This window comes from Coffea arabica, chromosome 11e (assembly GCF_036785885.1).
Source record: "Coffea arabica cultivar ET-39 chromosome 11e, Coffea Arabica ET-39 HiFi, whole genome shotgun sequence".
NCBI lineage: Eukaryota > Viridiplantae > Streptophyta > Magnoliopsida > Gentianales > Rubiaceae > Coffea > Coffea arabica.
The window spans coordinates 34,306,052-34,333,654 of record NC_092331.1 but is presented as its reverse complement, the minus strand read 5'-3'; the positions used below and the strand labels follow the sequence as shown (position 1 = coordinate 34,333,654).

The window sequence follows — 27,603 nt, the reverse complement described above, 5'->3', positions numbered from 1 at the left end:
TCCGGGCTTTGATCGAGCCGTACCGTTCCTGATTTGTCTCGCGCCTTCAGATCCGCCTTCATGCTTCGAGAAGAAGCAAAATATAAAGCAATCGTTCCGAAGGACCTAAATTACTACAGGATAAAGAACGAATAGAAAATTTGAATTTCGAAACAAAAAAGAGAGGGGTGCAACAAGAGGAATTCCCAGGGGGTCACCCATCCTAGTACTACTCTCGCCCAAGCATGCTTAACTTCGGAGTTCTGATGGGATCCGGTGCATTAGTGCTGGTATGATCGCACCCGCCATGTTTCTTTCGCTTTATTCTTTTAAACTACCCCGTCCTGCGAAGCAGTGTGGCTTTTCTAGACCGAAATTCATTTTAAGCGTCAATTCAAGCATTTTCCTATTACCCTTTTATTTATTTGCTTTCATATTTTTTTTTATTATTGATTTGCCCCCTGTTTTTTTCCATCATCCCGCAACTCTAAATTATCATGAAATCAATCCTTCACGCTTGCGCTGATACATTTGCGCCGACAAATTTGAGCGACGATCCGGGCTTTGATCGAGCCGTACCGTTCCTGATTTGTCTCGCGCCTTCAGATCCTCCTTCACGCTTCGACAAGAAGCAAAATATTAAGCAATCATTCCGACGGAGCTAAATTACTACAGGATAAAGAACGAATAGGAAATTTGGATTTCGAAACAAAAAAGAGAGGGGTGCAACACGAGGACTTCCCAGGGGGTCACCAATCCAAGTATTACTCTCGCCCAAACACGCTTAATTTCGAAGTTCTGATGGGATCCGGTGCATTAAAGCTGGTATGATCGCACCCGCCATATTCTTTTCGCTTTATTCTTTTAAACTACCCCGTCCTGCGAAGCAGTGTGGCTTTTCTAGACCGAAATTCATTTTAAGCGTCAATTCAAGCATTTTCCTATTATCCTTTTATTTATTTGCTTTCATATTTTTTTTTGTCATTGATTTGCCCCCTGTTTTTTTCCATCATCCCGCAACTCTAAATTATCATGAAATCAATCCTTCACGCTTGCGCTGATACATTTGCGCCGACAAATTTGAGCGACGATCCGGGCTTTGATCGAGCCGTACCGTTCCTGATTTGTCTCGCGCCTTCAGATCCGCCTTCATGCTTCGAGAAGAAGCAAAATATAAAGCAATCGTTCCGAAGGACCTAAATTACTACAGGATAAAGAACGAATAGAAAATTTGAATTTCGAAAGAAAAAAGAGAGGGGGGCAACAAGAGGAATTCCCAGGGGGTCACCCATCCTAGTACTACTCTCGCCCAAGCATGCTTAACTTCGGAGTTCTGATGTGATCCGGTGCATTAGTGCTGGTATGATCGTACCCGCCATGTTCCTTTCGCTTTATTCTTTTAAACTACCCCGTCCTGCGAAGCAGTGTGGCTTTTCTAGACCGAAATTCATTTTAAGCGTCAATTCAAGCATTTTTTTCTTATCCTTTTGTTTATTTGCTTTCATATTCTTTTTTGTTATTGATTTGCACCCTGTTTTTTTCCCTCATCGCGCAACAATAAATTGTCATCAAATCAATCCATCACGCTAGCGCTGATACATTTGCGCCGACAAATTTGAGCGACGATCCGGGCTTTGATCGAGCCGTACCGTTCCTGATTTGTCTCGCGCCTTCAGATCCTCCTTCACGCTTCGACAAGAAGCAAAATATTAAGCAATCGTTCCGACGGAGCTAAATTACTACAGGATAAAGAACGAATAGGAAATTTGGATTTCGAAACAAAAAAGAGAGGGGTGCAACACGAGGACTTCCCAGGGGGTCACCAATCCAAGTACTACTCTCGCCCAAACACGCTTAATTTCGAAGTTCTGATGGGATCCGGTGCATTAGTGCTGGTATGATCGCACCCGCCATATTCCTTTCATTTTATTCTTTTAAACTACCCCGTCCTGCGAAGCAGTGTAGCTTTTCTAGACCGAAATTCATTTTAAGCGTCAATTCAAGCATTTTCCTGTTATCCTTTTATTTATTTGCTATCATATTTTTTTTTTGTTATTGATTTGCCCCCTGTTTTTTTCCATCATCCCGCAACTCTAAATTATCATGAAATCAATCCTTCACGCTTGCGCTGATACATTTGCGCCGACAAATTTGAGCGACGATCCGGGCTTTGATCGAGCCGTACCGTTCCTGATTTGTCTCGCGCCTTCAGATCCTCCTTCACGCTTCGACAAGAAGCAAAATATTAAGCAATCGTTCCGACGGAGCTAAATTACTACAGGATAAAGAACGAATAGGAAATTTGGATTTCGAAACAAAAAAGAGAGAGGTGCAACACGAGGACTTCCCAGGGGGTCACCAATCCAAGTACTACTCTCGCCCAAACACGCTTAATTTCGAAGTTCTGATGGGATCCGGTGCATTAGTGCTGGTATGATCGCACCCGCCATATTCCTTTCGCTTTATTCTTTTAAACTACCCCGTCCTGCGAAGCAGTGTAGCTTTTCCAGACCGAAATTCATTTTAAGCGTCAATTCAAGCATTTTCCTATTATCCTTTTATTTATTTGCTTTCATATTTTTTTTTGTTATTGATTTGCCCCCTGTTTTTTTCCATCATCCCGCAACTCTAAATTATCATGAAATCAATCCTTCACGCTTGCGCTGATACATTTGCGCCGACAAATTTGAGCGACGATCCGGGCTTTGATCGAGCCGTACCGTTCTTGATTTGTCTCGCGCCTTCAGATCCTCCTTCACGCTTCGACAAGAAGCAAAATATTAAGCAATCGTTCCGACGGAGCTAAATTACTACAGGATAAAGAACGAATAGGAAATTTGGATTTCGAAACAAAAAAGAGAGGGGTGCAACACGAGGACTTCCCAGGGGGTCACCAATCCAAGTACTACTCTCGCCCAAACACGCTTAATTTCGAAGTTCTGATGGGATCCGGTGCATTAGTGCTGGTATGATCGCACCCGCCATATTCCTTTCGCTTTATTCTTTTAAACTACCCCGTCCTGCGAAGCAGTGTGGCTTTTCTAGACCGAAATTCATTTTAAGCGTCAATTCAAGCATTTTCCTATTATCCTTTTATTTATTTGCTTTCATATTTTTTTTTGTTATTGATTTGCACCCTATTTTTTTCCATCATCCCGCAACTCTAAATTATCATGAAATCAATCCTTCACGCTTGCGCTGATACATTTGCGCCGACAAATTTGAGCGACGATCCGGGCTTTGATCGAGCCGTACCGTTCCTGATTTGTCTCGCGCCTTCAGATCCTCCTTCACGCTTCGACAAGAAGCAAAATATTAAGCAATCGTTCCGACGGAGCTAAATTACTACAGGATAAAGAACGAATAGGAAATTTGGATTTCGAAACAAAAAAGAGAGGGATGCAACACGAGGACTTCCCAGGGGGTCACCAATCCAAGTACTACTCTCGCCCAAACACGCTTAATTTCGAAGTTCTGATGGGATCCGGTGCATTAGTGCTGGTATGATCGCACCCGCCATATTCCTTTCGCTTTATTCTTTTAAACTACCCCGTCCTGCGAAGCAGTGTGGCTTTTCTAGACCGAAATTCATTTTAAGCGTCAATTCAAGCATTTTCCTATTATCCTTTTATTTATTTGCTTTCATATTTTTTTTTGTTATTGATTTGCCCCCTGTTTTTTTCCATCATCCCGCAACTCTAAATTATCATGAAATCAATCCTTCACGCTTGCGCTGATACATTTGCGCCGACAAATTTGAGCGACTATCCGGGCTTTGATCGAGCCGTACCGTTCCTGATTTGTCTCGCGCCTTCAGATCCTCCTTCACGCTTCGACAAGAAGCAAAATATTAAGCAATCGTTCCGACGGAGCTAAATTACTACAGGATAAAGAACGAATAGGAAATTTGGATTTCGAAACAAAAAAGCGAGGGATGCAACACGAGAACTTCCCAGGGGGTCACCAATCCAAGTACTACTCTCGCCCAAACACGCTTAATTTCGAAGTTCTGATGGGATCCGGTGCATTAGTGCTGGTATGATCGCACCCGCCATATTCCTTTCGCTTTATTCTTTTAAACTACCCCGTCCTGCGAAGCAGTGTGGCTTTTCTAGACCGAAATTCATTTTAAGCGTCAATTCAAGCATTTTCCTATTATCCTTTTATTTATTTGCTTTCATATTTTTTTTTGTTATTGATTTGCCCCCTGTTTTTTTCCATCATCCCGCAACTCTAAATTATCATGAAATCAATCCTTCACGCTTGCGCTGATACATTTGCGCCGACAAATTTGAGCGACGATCCGGGCTTTGATCGAGCCGTACCGTTCCTGATTTGTCTCGCGCCTTCAGATCCTCCTTCACGCTTCGACAAGAAGCAAAATATTAAGCAATCGTTCCGACGGAGCTAAATTACTACAGGATAAAGAACGAATAGGAAATTTGGATTTCGAAACAAAAAAGAGAGGGGTGCAACACGAGGACTTCCCAGGGGGTCACCAATCCAAGTACTACTCTCGCCCAAACACGCTTAATTTCGAAGTTCTGATGGGATCCGGTGCATTAGTGCTGGTATGATCGCACCCGCCATATTCCTTTCATTTTATTCTTTTAAACTACCCCGTCCTGCGAAGCAGTGTAGCTTTTCTAGACCGAAATTCATTTTAAGCGTCAATTCAAGCATTTTCCTGTTATCCTTTTATTTATTTGCTATCATATTTTTTTTTTGTTATTGATTTGCCCCCTGTTTTTTTCCATCATCCCGCAACTCTAAATTATCATGAAATCAATCCTTCACGCTTGCGCTGATACATTTGCGCCGACAAATTTGAGCGACGATCCGGGCTTTGATCGAGCCGTACCGTTCCTGATTTGTCTCGCGCCTTCAGATCCTCCTTCACGCTTCGACAAGAAGCAAAATATTAAGCAATCGTTCCGACGGAGCTAAATTACTACAGGATAAAGAACGAATAGGAAATTTGGATTTCGAAACAAAAAAGAGAGAGGTGCAACACGAGGACTTCCCAGGGGGTCACCAATCCAAGTACTACTCTCGCCCAAACACGCTTAATTTCGAAGTTCTGATGGGATCCGGTGCATTAGTGCTGGTATGATCGCACCCGCCATATTCCTTTCGCTTTATTCTTTTAAACTACCCCGTCCTGCGAAGCAGTGTAGCTTTTCTAGACCGAAATTCATTTTAAGCGTCAATTCAAGCATTTTCCTGTTATCCTTTTATTTATTTGCTATCATATTTTTTTTTTGTTATTGATTTGCCCCCTGTTTTTTTCCATCATCCCGCAACTCTAAATTATCATGAAATCAATCCTTCACGCTTGCGCTGATACATTTACGCCGACAAATTTGAGCGACGATCCGGGCTTTGATCGAGCCGTACCGTTCCTGATTTGTCTCGCGCCTTCAGATCCTCCTTCACGCTTCGACAAGAAGCAAAATATTAAGCAATCGTTCCGACGGAGCTAAATTACTACAGGATAAAGAACGAATAGGAAATTTGGATTTCGAAACAAAAAAGAGAGGGGTGCAACACGAGGACTTCCCAGGGGGTCACCAATCCAAGTACTACTCTCGCCCAAACACGCTTAATTTCGAAGTTCTGATGGGATCCGGTGCATTAGTGCTGGTATGATCGCACCCGCCATATTCCTTTCGCTTTATTCTTTTAAACTACCCCGTCCTGCGAAGCAGTGTAGCTTTTCCAGACCGAAATTCATTTTAAGCGTCAATTCAAGCATTTTCCTATTATCCTTTTATTTATTTGCTTTCATATTTTTTTTTGTTATTGATTTGCCCCCTGTTTTTTTCCATCATCCCGCAACTCTAAATTATCATGAAATCAATCCTTCACGCTTGCGCTGATACATTTGCGCCGATAAATTTGAGCGACGATCCGGGCTTTGATCGAGCCGTACCGTTCCTGATTTGTCTCGCGCCTTCAGATCCTCCTTCACGCTTCGACAAGAAGCAAAATATTAAGCAATCGTTCCGACGGAGCTAAATTACTACAGGATAAAGAACGAATAGGAAATTTGGATTTCGAAACAAAAAAGAGAGGGGTGCAACACGAGGACTTCCCAGGGGGTCACCAATCCAAGTACTACTCTCGCCCAAACACGCTTAATTTCGAAGTTCTGATGGGATCCGGTGCATTAGTGCTGGTATGATCGCACCCGCCATATTCCTTTCCCTTTATTCTTTTAAACTACCCCGTCCTGCGAAGCAGTGTAGCTTTTCTAGACCGAAATTCATTTTAAGCGTCAATTCAAGCATTTTCCTGTTATCCTTTTATTTATTTGCTATCATATTTTTTTTTTGTTATTGATTTGCCCCCTATTTTTTTCCATCATCCCGCAACTCTAAATTATCATGAAATCAATCCTTCACGCTTGCGCTGATACATTTGCGCCGACAAATTTGAGCGACGATCCGGGCTTTGATCGAGCCGTACCGTTCCTGATTTGTCTCGCGCCTTCAGATCCTCCTTCACGCTTCGACAAGAAGCAAAATATTAAGCAATCGTTCCGACGGAGCTAAATTACTACAGGATAAAGAACGAATAGGAAATTTGGATTTCGAAACAAAAAAGAGAGGGGTGCAACACGAGGACTTCCCAGGGGGTCACCAATCCAAGTACTACTCTCGCCCAAACACGCTTAATTTCGAAGTTCTGATGGGATCCGGTGCATTAGTGCTGGTATGATCGCACCCGCCATATTCCTTTCGCTTTATTCTTTTAAACTACCCCGTCCTGCGAAGCAGTGTAGCTTTTCTAGACCGAAATTCATTTTAAGCGTCAATTCAAGTATTTTCCTATTATCCTTTTATTTATTTGCTTTCATATTTTTTTTTGTTATTGATTTGCCCCCTGTTTTTTTCCATCATCCCGCAACTCTAAATTATCATGAAATCAATCCTTCACGCTTGCGCTGATACATTTGCGCCGATAAATTTGAGCGACGATCCGGGCTTTGATCGAGCCGTACCGTTCCTGATTTGTCTCGCGCCTTCAGATCCTCCTTCACGCTTCGACAAGAAGCAAAATAATAAGCAATCGTTCCGACGGAGCTAAATTACTACAGGATAAAGAACGAATAGGAAATTTGGATTTCGAAACAAAAAAGAGAGGGGTGCAACACGAGGACTTCCCAGGGGGTCACCAATCCAAGTACTACTCTCGCCCAAACACGCTTAATTTCGAAGTTCTGATGGGATCCGGTGCATTAGTGCTGGTATGATCGCACCCGCCATATTCCTTTCGCTTTATTCTTTTAAACTACCCCGTCCTGCGAAGCAGTGTGGCTTTTCTAGACCGAAATTCATTTTAAGCGTCAATTCAAGCATTTTCCTATTATCCTTTTATTTATTTGCTTTCATATTTTTTTTTTGTTATTGATTTGCCCCCTGTTTTTTTCCATCATCCCGCAACTCTAAATTATCATGAAATCAATCCTTCACGCTTGCGCTGATACATTTGCGCCGACAAATTTGAGCGACGATCCGAGCTTTGATCGAGCCGTACCGTTCCTGATTTGTCTCGCGCCTTCAAATCCTCCTTCACGCTTCGACAAGAAGCAAAATATTAAGCAATCGTTCCGACGGAGCTAAATTACTACAGGATAAAGAACGAATAGGAAATTTGGATTTCGAAACAAAAAAGAGAGGGGTGCAACACGAGGACTTCCCAGGGGGTCACCAATCCAAGTACTACTCTCGCCCAAACACGCTTAATTTCGAAGTTCTGATGGGATCCGGTGCATTAGTGCTGGTATGATCGCACCCGCCATATTCCTTTCGCTTTATTCTTTTAAACTACCCCGTCCTGCGAAGCAGTGTAGCTTTTCCAGACCGAAATTCATTTTAAGCGTCAATTCAAGCATTTTCCTATTATCCTTTTATTTATTTGCTTTCATATTTTTTTTTGTTATTGATTTGCCCCCTGTTTTTTTCCATCATCCCGCAACTCTAAATTATCATGAAATCAATCCTTCACGCTTGCGCTGATACATTTGCGCCGATAAATTTGAGCGACGATCCGGGCTTTGATCGAGCCGTACCGTTCCTGATTTGTCTCGCGCCTTCAGATCCTCCTTCACGCTTCGACAAGAAGCAAAATATTAAGCAATCGTTCCGACGGAGCTAAATTACTACAGGATAAAGAACGAATAGGAAATTTGGATTTCGAAACAAAAAAGAGAGGGGTGCAACACGAGGACTTCCCAGGGGGTCACCAATCCAAGTACTACTCTCGCCCAAACACGCTTAATTTCGAAGTTCTGATGGGATCCGGTGCATTAGTGCTGGTATGATCGCACCCGCCATATTCCTTTCACTTTATTCTTTTAAACTACCCCGTCCTGCGAAGCAGTGTGGCTTTTCTAGACCGAAATTCATTTTAAGCGTCAATTCAAGCATTTTCCTGTTATCCTTTTATTTATTTGCTATCATATTTTTTTTTTGTTATTGATTTGCCCCCTATTTTTTTCCATCATCCCGCAACTCTAAATTATCATGAAATCAATCCTTCACGCTTGCGCTGATACATTTGCGCCGACAAATTTGAGCGACGATCCGGGCTTTGATCGAGCCGTACCGTTCCTGATTTGTCTCGCGCCTTCAGATCCTCCTTCACGCTTCGACAAGAAGCAAAATATTAAGCAATCGTTCCGACGGAGCTAAATTACTACAGGATAAAGAACGAATAGGAAATTTGGATTTCGAAACAAAAAAGAGAGGGGTGCAACACGAGGACTTCCCAGGGGGTCACCAATCCAAGTACTACTCTCGCCCAAACACGCTTAATTTCGAAGTTCTGATGGGATCCGGTGCATTAGTGCTGGTATGATCGCACCCGCCATATTCCTTTCGCTTTATTCTTTTAAACTACCCCGTCCTGCGAAGCAGTGTAGCTTTTCCAGACCGAAATTCATTTTAAGCGTCAATTCAAGCATTTTCCTATTATCCTTTTTTTTATTTGCTTTCATATTTTTTTTTGTTATTGATTTGCCCCCTGTTTTTTTCCATCATCCCGCAACTCTAAATTATCATGAAATCAATCCTTCACGCTTGCGCTGATACATTTGCGCCGACAAATTTGAGCGACGATCCGGGCTTTGATCGAGCCGTACCGTTCCTGATTTGTCTCGCGCCTTCAGATCCTCCTTCACGCTTCGACAAGAAGCAAAATATTAAGCAATCGTTCCGACGGAGCTAAATTACTACAGGATAAAGAACGAATAGGAAATTTGGATTTCGAAACAAAAAAGAGAGAGGTGCAACACGAGGACTTCCCAGGGGGTCACCAATCCAAGTACTACTCTCGCCCAAACACGCTTAATTTCGAAGTTCTGATGGGATCCGGTGCATTAGTGCTGGTATGATCGCACCCGCCATATTCCTTTCGCTTTATTCTTTTAAACTACCCCGTCCTGTGAAGCAGTGTGGCTTTTCTAGACCGAAATTCATTTTAAGCGTCAATTCAAGCATTTTCCTATTATCCTTTTATTTATTTGCTTTCATATTTTTTTTTGTTATTGATTTGCCCCCTGTTTTTTTCCATCATCCCGCAACTCTAAATTATCATGAAATCAATCCTTCACGCTTGCGCTGATACATTTGCGCCGACAAATTTGAGCGACGATTCGGGCTTTGATCGAGCCGTACCGTTCCTGATTTGTCTCGCGCCTTCAGATCCGCCTTCATGCTTCGAGAAGAAGCAAAATATAAAGCAATCGTTCCGAAGGACCTAAATTACTACAGGATAAAGAAGGAATAGAAAATTTGAATTTCGAAACAAAAAAGAGAAGGGTGCAACAAGAGGAATTCCCAGGGGGTCACCCATCCTAGTACTACTCTCGCCCAAGCATGCTTAACTTCGAAGTTCTGATGGGATCCGGTGCATTAGTGCTGGTATGATCGCACCCGCCATGTTCCTTTCGCATTATTCTTTTAAACTACCCCGTCCTGCGAAGCAGTGTGGCTTTTCTAGACCGAAATTCATTTTAAGCGTCAATTCAAGCATTTTACTATTATCCTTTTATTTATTTGCTTTCATATTTTTTTTTGTTATTGATTTGCCCCCTGTTTTTTTCCATCATCCCGCAACTCTAAATTATCATGAAATCAATCCTTCACGCTTGCGCTGATACATTTGCGCCGACAAATTTGAGCGACGATCCGGGCTTTGATCGAGCCGTACCGTTCCTAATTTGTCTCGCGCCTTCAGATCCGCCTTCATGCTTCGAGAAGAAGCAAAATATAAAGCAATCGTTCCGAAGGACCTAAATTACTATAGGATAAAGAACGAATAGAAAATTTGAATTTCGAAACAAAAAAAAGAGGGGTGCAACAAGAGGAATTCCCAGGGGGTAACCCATCCTAGTACTACTCTCGCCCAAGCATGCTTAACTTCGGAGTTCTGATGGGATCCGGTGCATTAGTGCTGGTATGATCGCACCCGCCATGTTTCTTTCGCTTTATTCTTTTAAACTACCCCGTCCTGCGAAGCAGTGTGGCTTTTCTAGACCGAAATTCATTTTAAGCGTCAATTCAAGCATTTTTCTCTTATCCTTTTATTTATTTGCTTTCATATTTTTTTTTGTTATTGATTTGCACCCAATTTTTTTCCCTCATCGCGCAACAATAAATTGTCATGAAATCAATCCATCACGCTAGCGCTGATACATTTGCGCCGACAAATTTGAGCGATGATCCGGGCTTTGATCGAGCCGTACCGTTCCTGAATTCTCTCGCGCCTTCAGATCCGCCTTCATGCTTCGAGAAGAAGCAAAATATAAAGCAATCGTTCCGAAGGACCTAAATTACTACAGGATAAAGAACGAATAGAAAATTTGAATTTCGAAACAAAAAAGAGAGGGTGCAACAAGAGGAATTCCCAGGGGGTCACCCATCCTAATACTGCTCACGCCCAAGCACGCTTAAATTCGGAGTTCTGATGGGATACGGTGCATTAGTGCTGGTATGATCGCACCCACAACGTTCCTTTCGCTTTATTCTTTTAAACTACCCCGTCCAGCGAAGCAGTGTGGCTTTTCTAGACCGGAATTCATTTTAAGCGTCAATTGAAGCATTTTCCTCTTATCCTTTTATTTATTTACTTTATATTTTTTTTGTTATTGATTTGCACCCTGTTTTTTTCCATCATCCCGCAACTCTAAATTATCATGAAATCAATCCTTCACGCTTGCGGTGATACATTTGCGCCGACTAATTTGAGCGACGATCCGGGCTTTGATCGAGCCGTACCGTTCCTGATTTGTCTCGCGCCTTCAGATCCTCCTTCACGCTTCGACAAGAAGCAAAATATTAAGCAATCGTTCCGACGGAGCTAAATTACTACAGGATAAAGAACGAATAGGAAATTTGGATTTCGAAACAAAAAAGAGAGGGGTGCAACACGAGGACTTCCCAGGGGGTCACCAATCCAAGTACTACTCTCGCCCAAACACGCTTAATTTCGAAGTTCTGATGGGATCCGGTGCATTAGTGCTGGTATGATCGCACCCGCCATATTCCTTTCACTTTATTCTTTTAAACTACCCCGTCCTGCGAAGCAGTGTGGCTTTTCTAGACCGAAATTCATTTTAAGCGTCAATTCAAGCATTTTCCTATTATCCTTTTATTTATTTGCTTTCATATTTTTTTTTGTTATTGATTTGCCCCCTGTTTTTTTCCATCATCCCGCAACTCTAAATTATCATGAAATCAATCCTTCACGCTTGCGCTGATACATTTGCGCCGATAAATTTGAGCGACGATCCGGGCTTTGATCGAGCCGTACCGTTCCTGATTTGTCTCGCGCCTTCAGATCCTCCTTCACGCTTCGACAAGAAGCAAAATATTAAGCAATCGTTCCGACGGAGCTAAATTACTACAGGATAAAGAACGAATAGGAAATTTGGATTTCGAAACAAAAAAGAGAGGGGTGCAACACGAGGACTTCCCAGGGGGTCACCAATCCAAGTACTACTCTCGCCCAAACACGCTTAATTTCGAAGTTCTGATGGGATCCGGTGCATTAGTGCTGGTATGATCGCACCCGCCATATTCCTTTCACTTTATTCTTTTAAACTACCCCGTCCTGCGAAGCAGTGTAGCTTTTCTAGACCGAAATTCATTTTAAGCGTCAATTCAAGCATTTTCCTGTTATCCTTTTATTTATTTGCTATCATATTTTTTTTTTGTTATTGATTTGCCCCCTATTTTTTTCCATCATCCCGCAACTCTAAATTATCATGAAATCAATCCTTCACGCTTGCGCTGATACATTTGCGCCGACAAATTTGAGCGACGATCCGGGCTTTGATCGAGCCGTACCGTTCCTGATTTGTCTCGCGCCTTCAGATCCTCCTTCACGCTTCGACAAGAAGCAAAATATTAAGCAATCGTTCCGACGGAGCTAAATTACTACAGGATAAAGAACGAATAGGAAATTTGGATTTCGAAACAAAAAAGAGAGGGGTGCAACACGAGGACTTCCCAGGGGGTCACCAATCCAAGTACTACTCTCGCCCAAACACGCTTAATTTCGAAGTTCTGATGGGATCCGGTGCATTAGTGCTGGTATGATCGCACCCGCCATATTCCTTTCGCTTTATTCTTTTAAACTACCCCGTCCTGCGAAGCAGTGTAGCTTTTCCAGACCGAAATTCATTTTAAGCGTCAATTCAAGCATTTTCCTTTTATCCTTTTATTTATTTGCTTTCATATTTTTTTTTGTTATTGATTTGCCCCCTGTTTTTTTCCATCATCCCGCAACTCTAAATTATCATGAAATCAATCCTTCACGCTTGCGCTGATACATTTGCGCCGATAAATTTGAGCGACGATCCGGGCTTTGATCGAGCCGTACCGTTCCTGATTTGTCTCGCGCCTTCAGATCCTCCTTCACGCTTCGACAAGAAGCAAAATATTAAGCAATCGTTCCGACGGAGCTAAATTACTACAGGATAAAGAACGAATAGGAAATTTGGATTTCGAAACAAAAAAGAGAGGGGTGCAACACGAGGACTTCCCAGGGGGTCACCAATCCAAGTACTACTCTCGCCCAAACACGCTTAATTTCGAAGTTCTGATGGGATCCGGTGCATTAGTGCTGGTATGATCGCACCCGCCATATTCCTTTCGCTTTATTCTTTTAAACTACCCCGTCCTGCGAAGCAGTGTGGCTTTTCTAGACCGAAATTCATTTTAAGCGTCAATTCAAGCATTTTCCTATTATCCTTTTATTTATTTGCTTTCATATTTTTTTTTGTTATTGATTTGCACCCTATTTTTTTCCATCATCCCGCAACTCTAAATTATCATGAAATCAATCCTTCACGCTTGCGCTGATACATTTGCGCCGACAAATTTGAGCGACGATCCGGGCTTTGATCGAGCCGTACCGTTCCTGATTTGTCTCGCGCCTTCAGATCCTCCTTCACGCTTCGACAAGAAGCAAAATATTAAGCAATCGTTCCGACGGAGCTAAATTACTACAGGATAAAGAACGAATAGGAAATTTGGATTTCGAAACAAAAAAGAGAGGGATGCAACACGAGGACTTCCCAGGGGGTCACCAATCCAAGTACTACTCTCGCCCAAACACGCTTAATTTCGAAGTTCTGATGGGATCCGGTGCATTAGTGCTGGTATGATCGCACCCGCCATATTCCTTTCGCTTTATTCTTTTAAACTACCCCGTCCTGCGAAGCAGTGTGGCTTTTCTAGACCGAAATTCATTTTAAGCGTCAATTCAAGCATTTTCCTATTATCCTTTTATTTATTTGCTTTCATATTTTTTTTTGTTATTGATTTGCCCCCTGTTTTTTTCCATCATCCCGCAACTCTAAATTATCATGAAATCAATCCTTCACGCTTGCGCTGATACATTTGCGCCGACAAATTTGAGCGACTATCCGGGCTTTGATCGAGCCGTACCGTTCCTGATTTGTCTCGCGCCTTCAGATCCTCCTTCACGCTTCGACAAGAAGCAAAATATTAAGCAATCGTTCCGACGGAGCTAAATTACTACAGGATAAAGAACGAATAGGAAATTTGGATTTCGAAACAAAAAAGCGAGGGATGCAACACGAGAACTTCCCAGGGGGTCACCAATCCAAGTACTACTCTCGCCCAAACACGCTTAATTTCGAAGTTCTGATGGGATCCGGTGCATTAGTGCTGGTATGATCGCACCCGCCATATTCCTTTCGCTTTATTCTTTTAAACTACCCCGTCCTGCGAAGCAGTGTGGCTTTTCTAGACCGAAATTCATTTTAAGCGTCAATTCAAGCATTTTCCTATTATCCTTTTATTTATTTGCTTTCATATTTTTTTTTGTTATTGATTTGCCCCCTGTTTTTTTCCATCATCCCGCAACTCTAAATTATCATGAAATCAATCCTTCACGCTTGCGCTGATACATTTGCGCCGACAAATTTGAGCGACGATCCGGGCTTTGATCGAGCCGTACCGTTCCTGATTTGTCTCGCGCCTTCAGATCCTCCTTCACGCTTCGACAAGAAGCAAAATATTAAGCAATCGTTCCGACGGAGCTAAATTACTACAGGATAAAGAACGAATAGGAAATTTGGATTTCGAAACAAAAAAGAGAGGGGTGCAACACGAGGACTTCCCAGGGGGTCACCAATCCAAGTACTACTCTCGCCCAAACACGCTTAATTTCGAAGTTCTGATGGGATCCGGTGCATTAGTGCTGGTATGATCGCACCCGCCATATTCCTTTCATTTTATTCTTTTAAACTACCCCGTCCTGCGAAGCAGTGTAGCTTTTCTAGACCGAAATTCATTTTAAGCGTCAATTCAAGCATTTTCCTGTTATCCTTTTATTTATTTGCTATCATATTTTTTTTTTGTTATTGATTTGCCCCCTGTTTTTTTCCATCATCCCGCAACTCTAAATTATCATGAAATCAATCCTTCACGCTTGCGCTGATACATTTGCGCCGACAAATTTGAGCGACGATCCGGGCTTTGATCGAGCCGTACCGTTCCTGATTTGTCTCGCGCCTTCAGATCCTCCTTCACGCTTCGACAAGAAGCAAAATATTAAGCAATCGTTCCGACGGAGCTAAATTACTACAGGATAAAGAACGAATAGGAAATTTGGATTTCGAAACAAAAAAGAGAGGGGTGCAACACGAGGACTTCCCAGGGGGTCACCAATCCAAGTACTACTCTCGCCCAAACACGCTTAATTTCGAAGTTCTGATGGGATCCGGTGCATTAGTGCTGGTATGATCGCACCCGCCATATTCCTTTCGCTTTATTCTTTTAAACTACCCCGTCCTGCGAAGCAGTGTAGCTTTTCCAGACCGAAATTCATTTTAAGCGTCAATTCAAGCATTTTCCTATTATCCTTTTTTTTATTTGCTTTCATATTTTTTTTTGTTATTGATTTGCCCCCTGTTTTTTTCCATCATCCCGCAACTCTAAATTATCATGAAATCAATCCTTCACGCTTGCGCTGATACATTTGCGCCGACAAATTTGAGCGACGATCCGGGCTTTGATCGAGCCGTACCGTTCTTGATTTGTCTCGCGCCTTCAGATCCTCCTTCACGCTTCGACAAGAAGCAAAATATTAAGCAATCGTTCCGACGGAGCTAAATTACTACAGGATAAAGAACGAATAGGAAATTTGGATTTCGAAACAAAAAAGAGAGGGGTGCAACACGAGGACTTCCCAGGGGGTCACCAATCCAAGTACTACTCTCGCCCAAACACGCTTAATTTCGAAGTTCTGATGGGATCCGGTGCATTAGTGCTGGTATGATCGCACCCGCCATATTCCTTTCGCTTTATTCTTTTAAACTACCCCGTCCTGCGAAGCAGTGTGGCTTTTCTAGACCGAAATTCATTTTAAGCGTCAATTCAAGCATTTTCCTATTATCCTTTTATTTATTTGCTTTCATATTTTTTTTTGTTATTGATTTGCCCCCTGTTTTTTTCCATCATCCCGCAACTCTAAATTATCATGAAATCAATCCTTCACGCTTGCGCTGATACATTTGCGCCGACAAATTTGAGCGACTATCCGGGCTTTGATCGAGCCGTACCGTTCCTGATTTGTCTCGCGCCTTCAGATCCTCCTTCACGCTTCGACAAGAAGCAAAATATTAAGCAATCGTTCCGACGGAGCTAAATTACTAAAGGATAAAGAACGAATAGGAAATTTGGATTTCGAAACAAAAAAGCGAGGGATGCAACACGAGGACTTCCCAGGGGGTCACCAATCCAAGTACTACTCTCGCCCAAACACGCTTAATTTCGAAGTTCTGATGGGATCCGGTGCATTAGTGCTGGTATGATCGCACCCGCCATATTCCTTTCGCTTTATTCTTTTAAACTACCCCGTCCTGCGAAGCAGTGTGGCTTTTCTAGACCGAAATTCATTTTAAGCGTCAATTCAAGCATTTTCCTATTATCCTTTTATTTATTTGCTTTCACATTTTTTTTTGTTATTGATTTGCCCCCTGTTTTTTTCCATCATCCCGCAACTCTAAATTATCATGAAATCAATCCTTCACGCTTGCGCTGATACATTTGTGCCGACAAATTTGAGCGACGATCCGGGCTTTGATCGAGCCGTACCGTTCCTGATTTGCCTCGCGCCTTCAGATCCTCCTTCACGCTTCGACAAGAAGCAAAATATTAAGCAATCGTTCCGACGGAGCTAAATTACTACAGGATAAAGAACGAATAGGAAATTTGGATTTCGAAACAAAAAAGAGAGGGGTGCAACACGAGGACTTCCCAGGGGGTCACCAATCCAAGTACTACTCTCGCCCAAACACGCTTAATTTCGAAGTTCTGATGGGATCCGGTGCATTAGTGCTGGTATGATCGCACCCGCCATATTCCTTTCGCTTTATTCTTTTAAACTACCCCGTCCTGCGAAGCAGTGTAGCTTTTCTAGACCGAAATTCATTTTAAGCGTCAATTCAAGCATTTTCCTATTATCCTTTTATTTATTTGCTTTCATATTTTTTTTTGTTATTGATTTGCCCCCTGTTTTTTTCCATCATCCCGCAACTCTAAATTATCATGAAATCAATCCTTCACGCTTGCGCTGATACATTTGCGCCGATAAATTTGAGCGACGATCCGGGCTTTGATCGAGCCGTACCGTTCTTGATTTGTCTCGCGCCTTCAGATCCTCCTTCACGCTTCGACAAGAAGCAAAATATTAAGCAATCGTTCCGACGGAGCTAAATTACTACAGGATAAAGAACGAATAGGAAATTTGGATTTCGAAACAAAAAAGAGAGGGGTGCAACACGAGGACTTCCCAGGGGGTCACCAATCCAAGTACTACTCTCGCCCAAACACGCTTAATTTCGAAGTTCTGATGGGATCCGGTGCATTAGTGCTGGTATGATCGCACCCGCCATATTCCTTTCACTTTATTCTTTTAAACTACCCCGTCCTGCGAAGCAGTGTAGCTTTTCTAGACCGAAATTCATTTTAAGCGTCAATTCAAGCATTTTCCTGTTATCCTTTTATTTATTTGCTATCATATTTTTTTTTTGTTATTGATTTGCCCCCTATTTTTTTCCATCATCCCGCAACTCTAAATTATCATGAAATCAATCCTTCACGCTTGCGCTGATACATTTGCGCCGACAAATTTGAGCGACGATCCGGGCTTTGATCGAGCCGTACCGTTCCTGATTTGTCTCGCGCCTTCAGATCCTCCTTCACGCTTCGACAAGAAGCAAAATATTAAGCAATCGTTCCGACGGAGCTAAATTACTACAGGATAAAGAACGAATAGGAAATTTGGATTTCGAAACAAAAAAGAGAGGGGTGCAACACGAGGACTTCCCAGGGGGTCACCAATCCAAGTACTACTCTCGCCCAAACACGCTTAATTTCGAAGTTCTGATGGGATCCGGTGCATTAGTGCTGGTATGATCGCACCCGCCATATTCCTTTCGCTTTATTCTTTTAAACTACCCCGTCCTGCGAAGCAGTGTAGCTTTTCCAGACCGAAATTCATTTTAAGCGTCAATTCAAGCATTTTCCTTTTATCCTTTTATTTATTTGCTTTCATATTTTTTTTTGTTATTGATTTGCCCCCTGTTTTTTTCCATCATCCCGCAACTCTAAATTATCATGAAATCAATCCTTCACGCTTGCGCTGATACATTTGCGCCGATAAATTTGAGCGACGATCCGGGCTTTGATCGAGCCGTACCGTTCCTGATTTGTCTCGCGCCTTCAGATCCTCCTTCACGCTTCGACAAGAAGCAAAATATTAAGCAATCGTTCCGACGGAGCTAAATTACTACAGGATAAAGAACGAATAGGAAATTTGGATTTCGAAACAAAAAAGAGAGGGGTGCAACACGAGGACTTCCCAGGGGGTCACCAATCCAAGTACTACTCTCGCCCAAACACGCTTAATTTCGAAGTTCTGATGGGATCCGGTGCATTAGTGCTGGTATGATCGCACCCGTCATATTCCTTTCGCTTTATTCTTTTAAACTACCCCGTCCTGCGAAGCAGTGTGGCTTTTCTAGACCGAAATTCATTTTAAGCGTCAATTCAAGCATTTTCCTATTATCCTTTTATTTATTTGCTTTCATATTTTTTTTTGTTATTGATTTGCACCCTATTTTTTTCCATCATCCCGCAACTCTAAATTATCATGAAATCAATCCTTCACGCTTGCGCTGATACATTTGCGCCGACAAATTTGAGCGACGATCCGGGCTTTGATCGAGCCGTACCGTTCCTGATTTGTCTCGCGCCTTCAGATCCTCCTTCACGCTTCGACAAGAAGCAAAATATTAAGCAATCGTTCCGACGGAGCTAAATTACTACAGGATAAAGAACGAATAGGAAATTTGGATTTCGAAACAAAAAAGAGAGGGATGCAACACGAGGACTTCCCAGGGGGTCACCAATCCAAGTACTACTCTCGCCCAAACACGCTTAATTTCGAAGTTCTGATGGGATCCGGTGCATTAGTGCTGGTATGATCGCACCCGCCATATTCCTTTCGATTTATTCTTTTAAACTACCCCGTCCTGCGAAGCAGTGTGGCTTTTCTAGACCGAAATTCATTTTAAGCGTCAATTCAAGCATTTTCCTATTATCCTTTTATTTATTTGCTTTCATATTTTTTTTTGTTATTGATTTGCCCCCTGTTTTTTTCCATCATCCCGCAACTCTAAATTATCATGAAATCAATCCTTCACGCTTGCGCTGATACATTTGCGCCGACAAATTTGAGCGACTATCCGGGCTTTGATCGAGCCGTACCGTTCCTGATTTGTCTCGCGCCTTCAGATCCTCCTTCACGCTTCGACAAGAAGCAAAATATTAAGCAATCGTTCCGACGGAGCTAAATTACTACAGGATAAAGAACGAATAGGAAATTTGGATTTCAAAACAAAAAAGCGAGGGATGCAACACGAGGACTTCCCAGGGGGTCACCAATCCAAGTACTACTCTCGCCCAAACACGCTTAATTTCGAAGTTCTGATGGGATCCGGTGCATTAGTACTGGTATGATCGCACCCGCCATATTCCTTTCGCTTTATTCTTTTAAACTACCCCGTCCTGCGAAGCAGTGTGGCTTTTCTAGACCGAAATTCATTTTAAGCGTCAATTCAAGCATTTTCCTATTATCCTTTTATTTATTTGCTTTCATATTTTTTTTTGTTATTGATTTGCCCCCTGTTTTTTTCCATCATCCCGCAACTCTAAATTATCATGAAATCAATCCTTCACGCTTGCGCTGATACATTTGCGCCGACAAATTTGAGCGACGATCCGGGCTTTGATCGAGCCGTACCGTTCCTGATTTGTCTCGCGCCTTCAGATCCTCCTTCACGCTTCGACAAGAAGCAAAATATTAAGCAATCGTTCCGACGGAGCTAAATTACTACAGGATAAAGAACGAATAGGAAATTTGGATTTCGAAACAAAAAAGAGAGGGGTGCAACACGAGGACTTCCCAGGGGGTCACCAATCCAAGTACTACTCTCGCCCAAACACGCTTAATTTCGAAGTTCTGATGGGATCCGGTGCATTAGTGCTGGTATGATCGCACCCGCCATATTCCTTTCATTTTATTCTTTTAAACTACCCCGTCCTGCGAAGCAGTGTAGCTTTTCTAGACCGAAATTCATTTTAAGCGTCAATTCAAGCATTTTCCTGTTATCCTTTTATTTATTTGCTATCATATTTTTTTTTTGTTATTGATTTGCCCCCTGTTTTTTTCCATCATCCCGCAACTCTAAATTATCATGAAATCAATCCTTCACGCTTGCGCTGATACATTTGCGCCGACAAATTTGAGCGACGATCCGGGCTTTGATCGAGCCGTACCGTTCCTGATTTGTCTCGCGCCTTCAGATCCTCCTTCACGCTTCGACAAGAAGCAAAATATTAAGCAATCGTTCCGACGGAGCTAAATTACTACAGGATAAAGAACGAATAGGAAATTTGGATTTCGAAACAAAAAAGAGAGGGGTGCAACACGAGGACTTCCCAGGGGGTCACCAATCCAAGTACTACTCTCGCCCAAACACGCTTAATTTCGAAGTTCTGATGGGATCCGGTGCATTAGTGCTGGTATGATCGCACCCGCCATATTCCTTTCGCTTTATTCTTTTAAACTACCCCGTCCTGCGAAGCAGTGTGGCTTTTCTAGACCGAAATTCATTTTAAGCGTCAATTCAAGCATTTTCCTATTATCCTTTTATTTATTTGCTTTCATATTTTTTTTTGTTATTGATTTGCCCCCTGTTTTTTTCCATCATCCCGCAACTCTAAATTATCATGAAATCAATCCTTCACGCTTGCGCTGATACATTTGCGCCGACAAATTTGAGCGACTATCCGGGCTTTGATCGAGCCGTACCGTTCCTGATTTGTCTCGCGCCTTCAGATCCTCCTTCACGCTTCGACAAGAAGCAAAATATTAAGCAATCGTTCCGACGGAGCTAAATTACTACAGGATAAAGAACGAATAGGAAATTTGGATTTCGAAACAAAAAAGAGAGGGGTGCAACACGAGGACTTCCCAGGGGGTCACCAATCCAAGTACTACTCTCGCCCAAACACGCTTAATTTCGAAGTTCTGATGGGATCCGGTGCATTAGTGCTGGTATGATCGCACCCGCCATATTCCTTTCGCTTTATTCTTTTAAACTACCCCGTCCTGCGAAGCAGTGTGGCTTTTCTAGACCGAAATTCATTTTAAGCGTCAATTCAAGCATTTTCCTATTATCCTTTTATTTATTTGCTTTCACATTTTTTTTTGTTATTGATTTGCCCCCTGTTTTTTTCCATCATCCCGCAACTCTAAATTATCATGAAATCAATCCTTCACGCTTGCGCTGATACATTTGTGCCGACAAATTTGAGCGACGATCCGGGCTTTGATCGAGCCGTACCGTTCCTGATTTGCCTCGCGCCTTCAGATCCTCCTTCACGCTTCGACAAGAAGCAAAATATTAAGCAATCGTTCCGACGGAGCTAAATTACTACAGGATAAAGAACGAATAGGAAATTTGGATTTCGAAACAAAAAAGAGAGGGGTGCAACACGAGGACTTCCCAGGGGGTCACCAATCCAAGTACTACTCTCGCCCAAACACGCTTAATTTCGAAGTTCTGATGGGATCCGGTGCATTAGTGCTGGTATGATCGCACCCGCCATATTCCTTTCGCTTTATTCTTTTAAACTACCCCGTCCTGCGAAGCAGTGTAGCTTTTCTAGACCGAAATTCATTTTAAGCGTCAATTCAAGCATTTTCCTATTATCCTTTTATTTATTTGCTTTCATATTTTTTTTTGTTATTGATTTGCCCCCTGTTTTTTTCCATCATCCCGCAACTCTAAATTATCATGAAATCAATCCTTCACGCTTGCGCTGATACATTTGCGCCGATAAATTTGAGCGACGATCCGGGCTTTGATCGAGCCGTACCGTTCCTGATTTGTCTCGCGCCTTCAGATCCTCCTTCACGCTTCGACAAGAAGCAAAATATTAAGCAATCGTTCCGACGGAGCTAAATTACTACAGGATAAAGAACGAATAGGAAATTTGGATTTCGAAACAAAAAAGAGAGGGGTGCAACACGAGGACTTCCCAGGGGGTCACCAATCCAAGTACTACTCTCGCCCAAACACGCTTAATTTCGAAGTTCTGATGGGATCCGGTGCATTAGTGCTGGTATGATCGCACCCGCCATATTCCTTTCACTTTATTCTTTTAAACTACCCCGTCCTGCGAAGCAGTGTAGCTTTTCTAGACCGAAATTCATTTTAAGCGTCAATTCAAGCATTTTCCTGTTATCCTTTTATTTATTTGCTATCATATTTTTTTTTTGTTATTGATTTGCCCCCTATTTTTTTCCATCATCCCGCAACTCTAAATTATCATGAAATCAATCCTTCACGCTTGCGCTGATACATTTGCGCCGACAAATTTGAGCGACGATCCGGGCTTTGATCGAGCCGTACCGTTCCTGATTTGTCTCGCGCCTTCAGATCCTCCTTCACGCTTCGACAAGAAGCAAAATATTAAGCAATCGTTCCGACGGAGCTAAATTACTACAGGATAAAGAACGAATAGGAAATTTGGATTTCGAAACAAAAAAGAGAGGGGTGCAACACGAGGACTTCCCAGGGGGTCACCAATCCAAGTACTACTCTCGCCCAAACACGCTTAATTTCGAAGTTCTGATGGGATCCGGTGCATTAGTGCTGGTATGATCGCACCCGCCATATTCCTTTCGCTTTATTCTTTTAAACTACCCCGTCCTGCGAAGCAGTGTAGCTTTTCCAGACCGAAATTCATTTTAAGCGTCAATTCAAGCATTTTCCTTTTATCCTTTTATTTATTTGCTTTCATATTTTTTTTTGTTATTGATTTGCCCCCTGTTTTTTTCCATCATCCCGCAACTCTAAATTATCATGAAATCAATCCTTCACGCTTGCGCTGATACATTTGCGCCGATAAATTTGAGCGACGATCCGGGCTTTGATCGAGCCGTACCGTTCCTGATTTGTCTCGCGCCTTCAGATCCTCCTTCACGCTTCGACAAGAAGCAAAATATTAAGCAATCGTTCCGACGGAGCTAAATTACTACAGGATAAAGAACGAATAGGAAATTTGGATTTCGAAACAAAAAAGAGAGGGGTGCAACACGAGGACTTCCCAGGGGGTCACCAATCCAAGTACTACTCTCGCCCAAACACGCTTAATTTCGAAGTTCTGATGGGATCCGGTGCATTAGTGCTGGTATGATCGCACCCGCCATATTCCTTTCGCTTTATTCTTTTAAACTACCCCGTCCTGCGAAGCAGTGTGGCTTTTCTAGACCGAAATTCATTTTAAGCGTCAATTCAAGCATTTTCCTATTATCCTTTTATTTATTTGCTTTCATATTTTTTTTTGTTATTGATTTGCACCCTATTTTTTTCCATCATCCCGCAACTCTAAATTATCATGAAATCAATCCTTCACGCTTGCGCTGATACATTTGCGCCGACAAATTTGAGCGACGATCCGGGCTTTGATCGAGCCGTACCGTTCCTGATTTGTCTCGCGCCTTCAGATCCTCCTTCACGCTTCGACAAGAAGCAAAATATTAAGCAATCGTTCCGACGGAGCTAAATTACTACAGGATAAAGAACGAATAGGAAATTTGGATTTCGAAACAAAAAAGAGAGGGATGCAACACGAGGACTTCCCAGGGGGTCACCAATCCAAGTACTACTCTCGCCCAAACACGCTTAATTTCGAAGTTCTGATGGGATCCGGTGCATTAGTGCTGGTATGATCGCACCCGCCATATTCCTTTCGCTTTATTCTTTTAAACTACCCCGTCCTGCGAAGCAGTGTGGCTTTTCTAGACCGAAATTCATTTTAAGCGTCAATTCAAGCATTTTCCTATTATCCTTTTATTTATTTGCTTTCATATTTTTTTTTGTTATTGATTTGCCCCCTGTTTTTTTCCATCATCCCGCAACTCTAAATTATCATGAAATCAATCCTTCACGCTTGCGCTGATACATTTGCGCCGACAAATTTGAGCGACTATCCGGGCTTTGATCGAGCCGTACCGTTCCTGATTTGTCTCGCGCCTTCAGATCCTCCTTCACGCTTCGACAAGAAGCAAAATATTAAGCAATCGTTCCGACGGAGCTAAATTACTACAGGATAAAGAACGAATAGGAAATTTGGATTTCAAAACAAAAAAGCGAGGGATGCAACACGAGGACTTCCCAGGGGGTCACCAATCCAAGTACTACTCTCGCCCAAACACGCTTAATTTCGAAGTTCTGATGGGATCCGGTGCATTAGTACTGGTATGATCGCACCCGCCATATTCCTTTCGCTTTATTCTTTTAAACTACCCCGTCCTGCGAAGCAGTGTGGCTTTTCTAGACCGAAATTCATTTTAAGCGTCAATTCAAGCATTTTCCTATTATCCTTTTATTTATTTGCTTTCATATTTTTTTTTGTTATTGATTTGCCCCCTGTTTTTTTCCATCATCCCGCAACTCTAAATTATCATGAAATCAATCCTTCACGCTTGCGCTGATACATTTGCGCCGACAAATTTGAGCGACGATCCGGGCTTTGATCGAGCCGTACCGTTCCTGATTTGTCTCGCGCCTTCAGATCCTCCTTCACGCTTCGACAAGAAGCAAAATATTAAGCAATCGTTCCGACGGAGCTAAATTACTACAGGATAAAGAACGAATAGGAAATTTGGATTTCGAAACAAAAAAGAGAGGGGTGCAACACGAGGACTTCCCAGGGGGTCACCAATCCAAGTACTACTCTCGCCCAAACACGCTTAATTTCGAAGTTCTGATGGGATCCGGTGCATTAGTGCTGGTATGATCGCACCCGCCATATTCCTTTCATTTTATTCTTTTAAACTACCCCGTCCTGCGAAGCAGTGTAGCTTTTCTAGACCGAAATTCATTTTAAGCGTCAATTCAAGCATTTTCCTGTTATCCTTTTATTTATTTGCTATCATATTTTTTTTTTGTTATTGATTTGCCCCCTGTTTTTTTCCATCATCCCGCAACTCTAAATTATCATGAAATCAATCCTTCACGCTTGCGCTGATACATTTGCGCCGACAAATTTGAGCGACGATCCGGGCTTTGATCGAGCCGTACCGTTCCTGATTTGTCTCGCGCCTTCAGATCCTCCTTCACGCTTCGACAAGAAGCAAAATATTAAGCAATCGTTCCGACGGAGCTAAATTACTACAGGATAAAGAACGAATAGGAAATTTGGATTTCGAAACAAAAAAGAGAGGGGTGCAACACGAGGACTTCCCAGGGGGTCACCAATCCAAGTACTACTCTCGCCCAAACACGCTTAATTTCGAAGTTCTGATGGGATCCGGTGCATTAGTGCTGGTATGATCGCACCCGCCATATTCCTTTCGCTTTATTCTTTTAAACTACCCCGTCCTGCGAAGCAGTGTGGCTTTTCTAGACCGAAATTCATTTTAAGCGTCAATTCAAGCATTTTCCTATTATCCTTTTATTTATTTGCTTTCATATTTTTTTTTGTTATTGATTTGCCCCCTGTTTTTTTCCATCATCCCGCAACTCTAAATTATCATGAAATCAATCCTTCACGCTTGCGCTGATACATTTGCGCCGACAAATTTGAGCGACTATCCGGGCTTTGATCGAGCCGTACCGTTCCTGATTTGTCTCGCGCCTTCAGATCCTCCTTCACGCTTCGACAAGAAGCAAAATATTAAGCAATCGTTCCGACGGAGCTAAATTACTACAGGATAAAGAACGAATAGGAAATTTGGATTTCAAAACAAAAAAGCGAGGGATGCAACACGAGGACTTCCCAGGGGGTCACCAATCCAAGTACTACTCTCGCCCAAACACGCTTAATTTCGAAGTTCTGATGGGATCCGGTGCATTAGTGCTGGTATGATCGCACCCGCCATATTCCTTTCGCTTTATTCTTTTAAACTACCCCGTCCTGCGAAGCAGTGTGGCTTTTCTAGACCGAAATTCATTTTAAGCGTCAATTCAAGCATTTTCCTATTATCCTTTTATTTATTTGCTTTCATATTTTTTTTGTTATTGATTTGCCCCCTGTTTTTTTCCATCATCCCGCAACTCTAAATTATCATGAAATCAATCCTTCACGCTTGCGCTGATACATTTGCGCCGACAAATTTGAGCGACGATCCGGGCTTTGATCGAGCCGTACCGTTCCTGATTTGTCTCGCGCCTTCAGATCCTCCTTCACGCTTCGACAAGAAGCAAAATATTAAGCAATCGTTCCGACGGAGCTAAATTACTACAGGATAAAGAACGAATAGGAAATTTGGATTTCGAAACAAAAAAGAGAGGGGTGCAACACGAGGACTTCCCAGGGGGTCACCAATCCAAGTACTACTCTCGCCCAAACACGCTTAATTTCGAAGTTCTGATGGGATCCGGTGCATTAGTGCTGGTATGATCGCACCCGCCATATTCCTTTCATTTTATTCTTTTAAACTACCCCGTCCTGCGAAGCAGTGTAGCTTTTCTAGACCGAAATTCATTTTAAGCGTCAATTCAAGCATTTTCCTGTTATCCTTTTATTTATTTGCTATCATATTTTTTTTTTGTTATTGATTTGCCCCCTGTTTTTTTCCATCATCCCGCAACTCTAAATTATCATGAAATCAATCCTTCACGCTTGCGCTGATACATTTGCGCCGACAAATTTGAGCGACGATCCGGGCTTTGATCGAGCCGTACCGTTCCTGATTTGTCTCGCGCCTTCAGATCCTCCTTCACGCTTCGACAAGAAGCAAAATATTAAGCAATCGTTCCGACGGAGCTAAATTACTACAGGATAAAGAACGAATAGGAAATTTGGATTTCGAAACAAAAAAGAGAGGGGTGCAACACGAGGACTTCCCAGGGGGTCACCAATCCAAGTACTACTCTCGCCCAAACACGCTTAATTTCGAAGTTCTGATGGGATCCGGTGCATTAGTGCTGGTATGATCGCACCCGCCATATTCCTTTCGCTTTATTCTTTTAAACTACCCCGTCCTGCGAAGCAGTGTGGCTTTTCTAGACCGAAATTCATTTTAAGCGTCAATTCAAGCATTTTCCTATTATCCTTTTATTTATTTGCTTTCATATTTTTTTTTGTTATTGATTTGCCCCCTGTTTTTTTCCATCATCCCGCAACTCTAAATTATCATGAAATCAATCCTTCACGCTTGCGCTGATACATTTGCGCCGACAAATTTGAGCGACTATCCGGGCTTTGATCGAGCCGTACCGTTCCTGATTTGTCTCGCGCCTTCAGATCCTCCTTCACGCTTCGACAAGAAGCAAAATATTAAGCAATCGTTCCGACGGAGCTAAATTACTACAGGATAAAGAACGAATAGGAAATTTGGATTTCAAAACAAAAAAGCGAGGGATGCAACACGAGGACTTCCCAGGGGGTCACCAATCCAAGTACTACTCTCGCCCAAACACGCTTAATTTCGAAGTTCTGATGGGATCCGGTGCATTAGTGCTGGTATGATCGCACCCGCCATATTCCTTTCGCTTTATTCTTT

General features: G+C 42.5%; 52 non-coding genes across 52 annotated transcripts; all 52 read right to left on the bottom strand.

Annotated features, from left to right (window-relative positions):
- Positions 1–164: 164 nt before the first annotated feature.
- On the bottom strand, positions 165–283 carry LOC140032003 (5S ribosomal RNA). The gene has a single exon (XR_011835929.1). It is a non-coding gene; the product is annotated as a 5S ribosomal RNA (ribosomal RNA).
- A 416-nt stretch (positions 284–699) lies between these two features.
- On the bottom strand, positions 700–818 carry LOC140025028 (5S ribosomal RNA). The gene has a single exon (XR_011829005.1). It is a non-coding gene; the product is annotated as a 5S ribosomal RNA (ribosomal RNA).
- A 416-nt stretch (positions 819–1,234) lies between these two features.
- On the bottom strand, positions 1,235–1,353 carry LOC140024182 (5S ribosomal RNA). The gene has a single exon (XR_011828154.1). It is a non-coding gene; the product is annotated as a 5S ribosomal RNA (ribosomal RNA).
- A 416-nt stretch (positions 1,354–1,769) lies between these two features.
- On the bottom strand, positions 1,770–1,888 carry LOC140023047 (5S ribosomal RNA). Its single transcript, XR_011827020.1, has one exon. It is a non-coding gene; the product is annotated as a 5S ribosomal RNA (ribosomal RNA).
- A 417-nt stretch (positions 1,889–2,305) lies between these two features.
- LOC140023788 (5S ribosomal RNA) lies at positions 2,306–2,424 on the bottom strand. Its single transcript, XR_011827754.1, has one exon. It is a non-coding gene; the product is annotated as a 5S ribosomal RNA (ribosomal RNA).
- A 416-nt stretch (positions 2,425–2,840) lies between these two features.
- Positions 2,841–2,959, bottom strand: LOC140023045 (5S ribosomal RNA). Its single transcript, XR_011827018.1, has one exon. It is a non-coding gene; the product is annotated as a 5S ribosomal RNA (ribosomal RNA).
- Positions 2,960–3,375: 416 nt separating this feature from the next.
- Positions 3,376–3,494, bottom strand: LOC140023703 (5S ribosomal RNA). The gene has a single exon (XR_011827671.1). It is a non-coding gene; the product is annotated as a 5S ribosomal RNA (ribosomal RNA).
- Positions 3,495–3,910: 416 nt separating this feature from the next.
- On the bottom strand, positions 3,911–4,029 carry LOC140023380 (5S ribosomal RNA). Its single transcript, XR_011827350.1, has one exon. It is a non-coding gene; the product is annotated as a 5S ribosomal RNA (ribosomal RNA).
- Positions 4,030–4,445: 416 nt separating this feature from the next.
- On the bottom strand, positions 4,446–4,564 carry LOC140023044 (5S ribosomal RNA). Its single transcript, XR_011827017.1, has one exon. It is a non-coding gene; the product is annotated as a 5S ribosomal RNA (ribosomal RNA).
- A 417-nt stretch (positions 4,565–4,981) lies between these two features.
- LOC140023787 (5S ribosomal RNA) lies at positions 4,982–5,100 on the bottom strand. The gene has a single exon (XR_011827753.1). It is a non-coding gene; the product is annotated as a 5S ribosomal RNA (ribosomal RNA).
- Positions 5,101–5,517: 417 nt separating this feature from the next.
- LOC140023043 (5S ribosomal RNA) lies at positions 5,518–5,636 on the bottom strand. The gene has a single exon (XR_011827016.1). It is a non-coding gene; the product is annotated as a 5S ribosomal RNA (ribosomal RNA).
- Positions 5,637–6,052: 416 nt separating this feature from the next.
- LOC140023042 (5S ribosomal RNA) lies at positions 6,053–6,171 on the bottom strand. Its single transcript, XR_011827015.1, has one exon. It is a non-coding gene; the product is annotated as a 5S ribosomal RNA (ribosomal RNA).
- A 417-nt stretch (positions 6,172–6,588) lies between these two features.
- LOC140023041 (5S ribosomal RNA) lies at positions 6,589–6,707 on the bottom strand. The gene has a single exon (XR_011827014.1). It is a non-coding gene; the product is annotated as a 5S ribosomal RNA (ribosomal RNA).
- A 416-nt stretch (positions 6,708–7,123) lies between these two features.
- Positions 7,124–7,242, bottom strand: LOC140023040 (5S ribosomal RNA). Its single transcript, XR_011827013.1, has one exon. It is a non-coding gene; the product is annotated as a 5S ribosomal RNA (ribosomal RNA).
- A 417-nt stretch (positions 7,243–7,659) lies between these two features.
- Positions 7,660–7,778, bottom strand: LOC140023039 (5S ribosomal RNA). The gene has a single exon (XR_011827012.1). It is a non-coding gene; the product is annotated as a 5S ribosomal RNA (ribosomal RNA).
- A 416-nt stretch (positions 7,779–8,194) lies between these two features.
- LOC140023038 (5S ribosomal RNA) lies at positions 8,195–8,313 on the bottom strand. The gene has a single exon (XR_011827011.1). It is a non-coding gene; the product is annotated as a 5S ribosomal RNA (ribosomal RNA).
- Positions 8,314–8,730: 417 nt separating this feature from the next.
- LOC140023037 (5S ribosomal RNA) lies at positions 8,731–8,849 on the bottom strand. The gene has a single exon (XR_011827010.1). It is a non-coding gene; the product is annotated as a 5S ribosomal RNA (ribosomal RNA).
- Positions 8,850–9,265: 416 nt separating this feature from the next.
- On the bottom strand, positions 9,266–9,384 carry LOC140023786 (5S ribosomal RNA). Its single transcript, XR_011827752.1, has one exon. It is a non-coding gene; the product is annotated as a 5S ribosomal RNA (ribosomal RNA).
- A 416-nt stretch (positions 9,385–9,800) lies between these two features.
- On the bottom strand, positions 9,801–9,919 carry LOC140032398 (5S ribosomal RNA). Its single transcript, XR_011836324.1, has one exon. It is a non-coding gene; the product is annotated as a 5S ribosomal RNA (ribosomal RNA).
- Positions 9,920–10,335: 416 nt separating this feature from the next.
- Positions 10,336–10,454, bottom strand: LOC140032192 (5S ribosomal RNA). Its single transcript, XR_011836117.1, has one exon. It is a non-coding gene; the product is annotated as a 5S ribosomal RNA (ribosomal RNA).
- Positions 10,455–10,869: 415 nt separating this feature from the next.
- Positions 10,870–10,988, bottom strand: LOC140024787 (5S ribosomal RNA). The gene has a single exon (XR_011828763.1). It is a non-coding gene; the product is annotated as a 5S ribosomal RNA (ribosomal RNA).
- A 414-nt stretch (positions 10,989–11,402) lies between these two features.
- On the bottom strand, positions 11,403–11,521 carry LOC140023036 (5S ribosomal RNA). Its single transcript, XR_011827009.1, has one exon. It is a non-coding gene; the product is annotated as a 5S ribosomal RNA (ribosomal RNA).
- A 416-nt stretch (positions 11,522–11,937) lies between these two features.
- Positions 11,938–12,056, bottom strand: LOC140023034 (5S ribosomal RNA). Its single transcript, XR_011827007.1, has one exon. It is a non-coding gene; the product is annotated as a 5S ribosomal RNA (ribosomal RNA).
- Positions 12,057–12,473: 417 nt separating this feature from the next.
- Positions 12,474–12,592, bottom strand: LOC140023033 (5S ribosomal RNA). The gene has a single exon (XR_011827006.1). It is a non-coding gene; the product is annotated as a 5S ribosomal RNA (ribosomal RNA).
- A 416-nt stretch (positions 12,593–13,008) lies between these two features.
- On the bottom strand, positions 13,009–13,127 carry LOC140023032 (5S ribosomal RNA). Its single transcript, XR_011827005.1, has one exon. It is a non-coding gene; the product is annotated as a 5S ribosomal RNA (ribosomal RNA).
- Positions 13,128–13,543: 416 nt separating this feature from the next.
- Positions 13,544–13,662, bottom strand: LOC140023702 (5S ribosomal RNA). The gene has a single exon (XR_011827670.1). It is a non-coding gene; the product is annotated as a 5S ribosomal RNA (ribosomal RNA).
- A 416-nt stretch (positions 13,663–14,078) lies between these two features.
- On the bottom strand, positions 14,079–14,197 carry LOC140023379 (5S ribosomal RNA). Its single transcript, XR_011827349.1, has one exon. It is a non-coding gene; the product is annotated as a 5S ribosomal RNA (ribosomal RNA).
- Positions 14,198–14,613: 416 nt separating this feature from the next.
- Positions 14,614–14,732, bottom strand: LOC140023031 (5S ribosomal RNA). Its single transcript, XR_011827004.1, has one exon. It is a non-coding gene; the product is annotated as a 5S ribosomal RNA (ribosomal RNA).
- A 417-nt stretch (positions 14,733–15,149) lies between these two features.
- On the bottom strand, positions 15,150–15,268 carry LOC140023030 (5S ribosomal RNA). Its single transcript, XR_011827003.1, has one exon. It is a non-coding gene; the product is annotated as a 5S ribosomal RNA (ribosomal RNA).
- A 416-nt stretch (positions 15,269–15,684) lies between these two features.
- On the bottom strand, positions 15,685–15,803 carry LOC140023029 (5S ribosomal RNA). The gene has a single exon (XR_011827002.1). It is a non-coding gene; the product is annotated as a 5S ribosomal RNA (ribosomal RNA).
- Positions 15,804–16,219: 416 nt separating this feature from the next.
- LOC140023701 (5S ribosomal RNA) lies at positions 16,220–16,338 on the bottom strand. Its single transcript, XR_011827669.1, has one exon. It is a non-coding gene; the product is annotated as a 5S ribosomal RNA (ribosomal RNA).
- A 416-nt stretch (positions 16,339–16,754) lies between these two features.
- LOC140023028 (5S ribosomal RNA) lies at positions 16,755–16,873 on the bottom strand. The gene has a single exon (XR_011827001.1). It is a non-coding gene; the product is annotated as a 5S ribosomal RNA (ribosomal RNA).
- A 416-nt stretch (positions 16,874–17,289) lies between these two features.
- Positions 17,290–17,408, bottom strand: LOC140023027 (5S ribosomal RNA). Its single transcript, XR_011827000.1, has one exon. It is a non-coding gene; the product is annotated as a 5S ribosomal RNA (ribosomal RNA).
- A 417-nt stretch (positions 17,409–17,825) lies between these two features.
- On the bottom strand, positions 17,826–17,944 carry LOC140023026 (5S ribosomal RNA). Its single transcript, XR_011826999.1, has one exon. It is a non-coding gene; the product is annotated as a 5S ribosomal RNA (ribosomal RNA).
- Positions 17,945–18,360: 416 nt separating this feature from the next.
- On the bottom strand, positions 18,361–18,479 carry LOC140023025 (5S ribosomal RNA). The gene has a single exon (XR_011826998.1). It is a non-coding gene; the product is annotated as a 5S ribosomal RNA (ribosomal RNA).
- A 416-nt stretch (positions 18,480–18,895) lies between these two features.
- On the bottom strand, positions 18,896–19,014 carry LOC140023699 (5S ribosomal RNA). The gene has a single exon (XR_011827667.1). It is a non-coding gene; the product is annotated as a 5S ribosomal RNA (ribosomal RNA).
- A 416-nt stretch (positions 19,015–19,430) lies between these two features.
- Positions 19,431–19,549, bottom strand: LOC140024088 (5S ribosomal RNA). The gene has a single exon (XR_011828060.1). It is a non-coding gene; the product is annotated as a 5S ribosomal RNA (ribosomal RNA).
- Positions 19,550–19,965: 416 nt separating this feature from the next.
- Positions 19,966–20,084, bottom strand: LOC140023023 (5S ribosomal RNA). The gene has a single exon (XR_011826996.1). It is a non-coding gene; the product is annotated as a 5S ribosomal RNA (ribosomal RNA).
- Positions 20,085–20,501: 417 nt separating this feature from the next.
- LOC140023021 (5S ribosomal RNA) lies at positions 20,502–20,620 on the bottom strand. The gene has a single exon (XR_011826995.1). It is a non-coding gene; the product is annotated as a 5S ribosomal RNA (ribosomal RNA).
- Positions 20,621–21,036: 416 nt separating this feature from the next.
- LOC140023020 (5S ribosomal RNA) lies at positions 21,037–21,155 on the bottom strand. The gene has a single exon (XR_011826994.1). It is a non-coding gene; the product is annotated as a 5S ribosomal RNA (ribosomal RNA).
- Positions 21,156–21,571: 416 nt separating this feature from the next.
- On the bottom strand, positions 21,572–21,690 carry LOC140023019 (5S ribosomal RNA). Its single transcript, XR_011826993.1, has one exon. It is a non-coding gene; the product is annotated as a 5S ribosomal RNA (ribosomal RNA).
- A 416-nt stretch (positions 21,691–22,106) lies between these two features.
- On the bottom strand, positions 22,107–22,225 carry LOC140023018 (5S ribosomal RNA). The gene has a single exon (XR_011826992.1). It is a non-coding gene; the product is annotated as a 5S ribosomal RNA (ribosomal RNA).
- A 417-nt stretch (positions 22,226–22,642) lies between these two features.
- LOC140023017 (5S ribosomal RNA) lies at positions 22,643–22,761 on the bottom strand. The gene has a single exon (XR_011826991.1). It is a non-coding gene; the product is annotated as a 5S ribosomal RNA (ribosomal RNA).
- A 416-nt stretch (positions 22,762–23,177) lies between these two features.
- Positions 23,178–23,296, bottom strand: LOC140023016 (5S ribosomal RNA). The gene has a single exon (XR_011826990.1). It is a non-coding gene; the product is annotated as a 5S ribosomal RNA (ribosomal RNA).
- A 416-nt stretch (positions 23,297–23,712) lies between these two features.
- LOC140023698 (5S ribosomal RNA) lies at positions 23,713–23,831 on the bottom strand. Its single transcript, XR_011827666.1, has one exon. It is a non-coding gene; the product is annotated as a 5S ribosomal RNA (ribosomal RNA).
- A 416-nt stretch (positions 23,832–24,247) lies between these two features.
- LOC140024087 (5S ribosomal RNA) lies at positions 24,248–24,366 on the bottom strand. The gene has a single exon (XR_011828059.1). It is a non-coding gene; the product is annotated as a 5S ribosomal RNA (ribosomal RNA).
- A 416-nt stretch (positions 24,367–24,782) lies between these two features.
- On the bottom strand, positions 24,783–24,901 carry LOC140023015 (5S ribosomal RNA). The gene has a single exon (XR_011826989.1). It is a non-coding gene; the product is annotated as a 5S ribosomal RNA (ribosomal RNA).
- A 417-nt stretch (positions 24,902–25,318) lies between these two features.
- LOC140023014 (5S ribosomal RNA) lies at positions 25,319–25,437 on the bottom strand. Its single transcript, XR_011826988.1, has one exon. It is a non-coding gene; the product is annotated as a 5S ribosomal RNA (ribosomal RNA).
- A 416-nt stretch (positions 25,438–25,853) lies between these two features.
- LOC140023697 (5S ribosomal RNA) lies at positions 25,854–25,972 on the bottom strand. Its single transcript, XR_011827665.1, has one exon. It is a non-coding gene; the product is annotated as a 5S ribosomal RNA (ribosomal RNA).
- A 415-nt stretch (positions 25,973–26,387) lies between these two features.
- LOC140023013 (5S ribosomal RNA) lies at positions 26,388–26,506 on the bottom strand. The gene has a single exon (XR_011826987.1). It is a non-coding gene; the product is annotated as a 5S ribosomal RNA (ribosomal RNA).
- Positions 26,507–26,923: 417 nt separating this feature from the next.
- LOC140023011 (5S ribosomal RNA) lies at positions 26,924–27,042 on the bottom strand. The gene has a single exon (XR_011826985.1). It is a non-coding gene; the product is annotated as a 5S ribosomal RNA (ribosomal RNA).
- A 416-nt stretch (positions 27,043–27,458) lies between these two features.
- On the bottom strand, positions 27,459–27,577 carry LOC140023696 (5S ribosomal RNA). The gene has a single exon (XR_011827664.1). It is a non-coding gene; the product is annotated as a 5S ribosomal RNA (ribosomal RNA).
- Between the last annotated feature and the right edge of the window lie 26 nt (positions 27,578–27,603).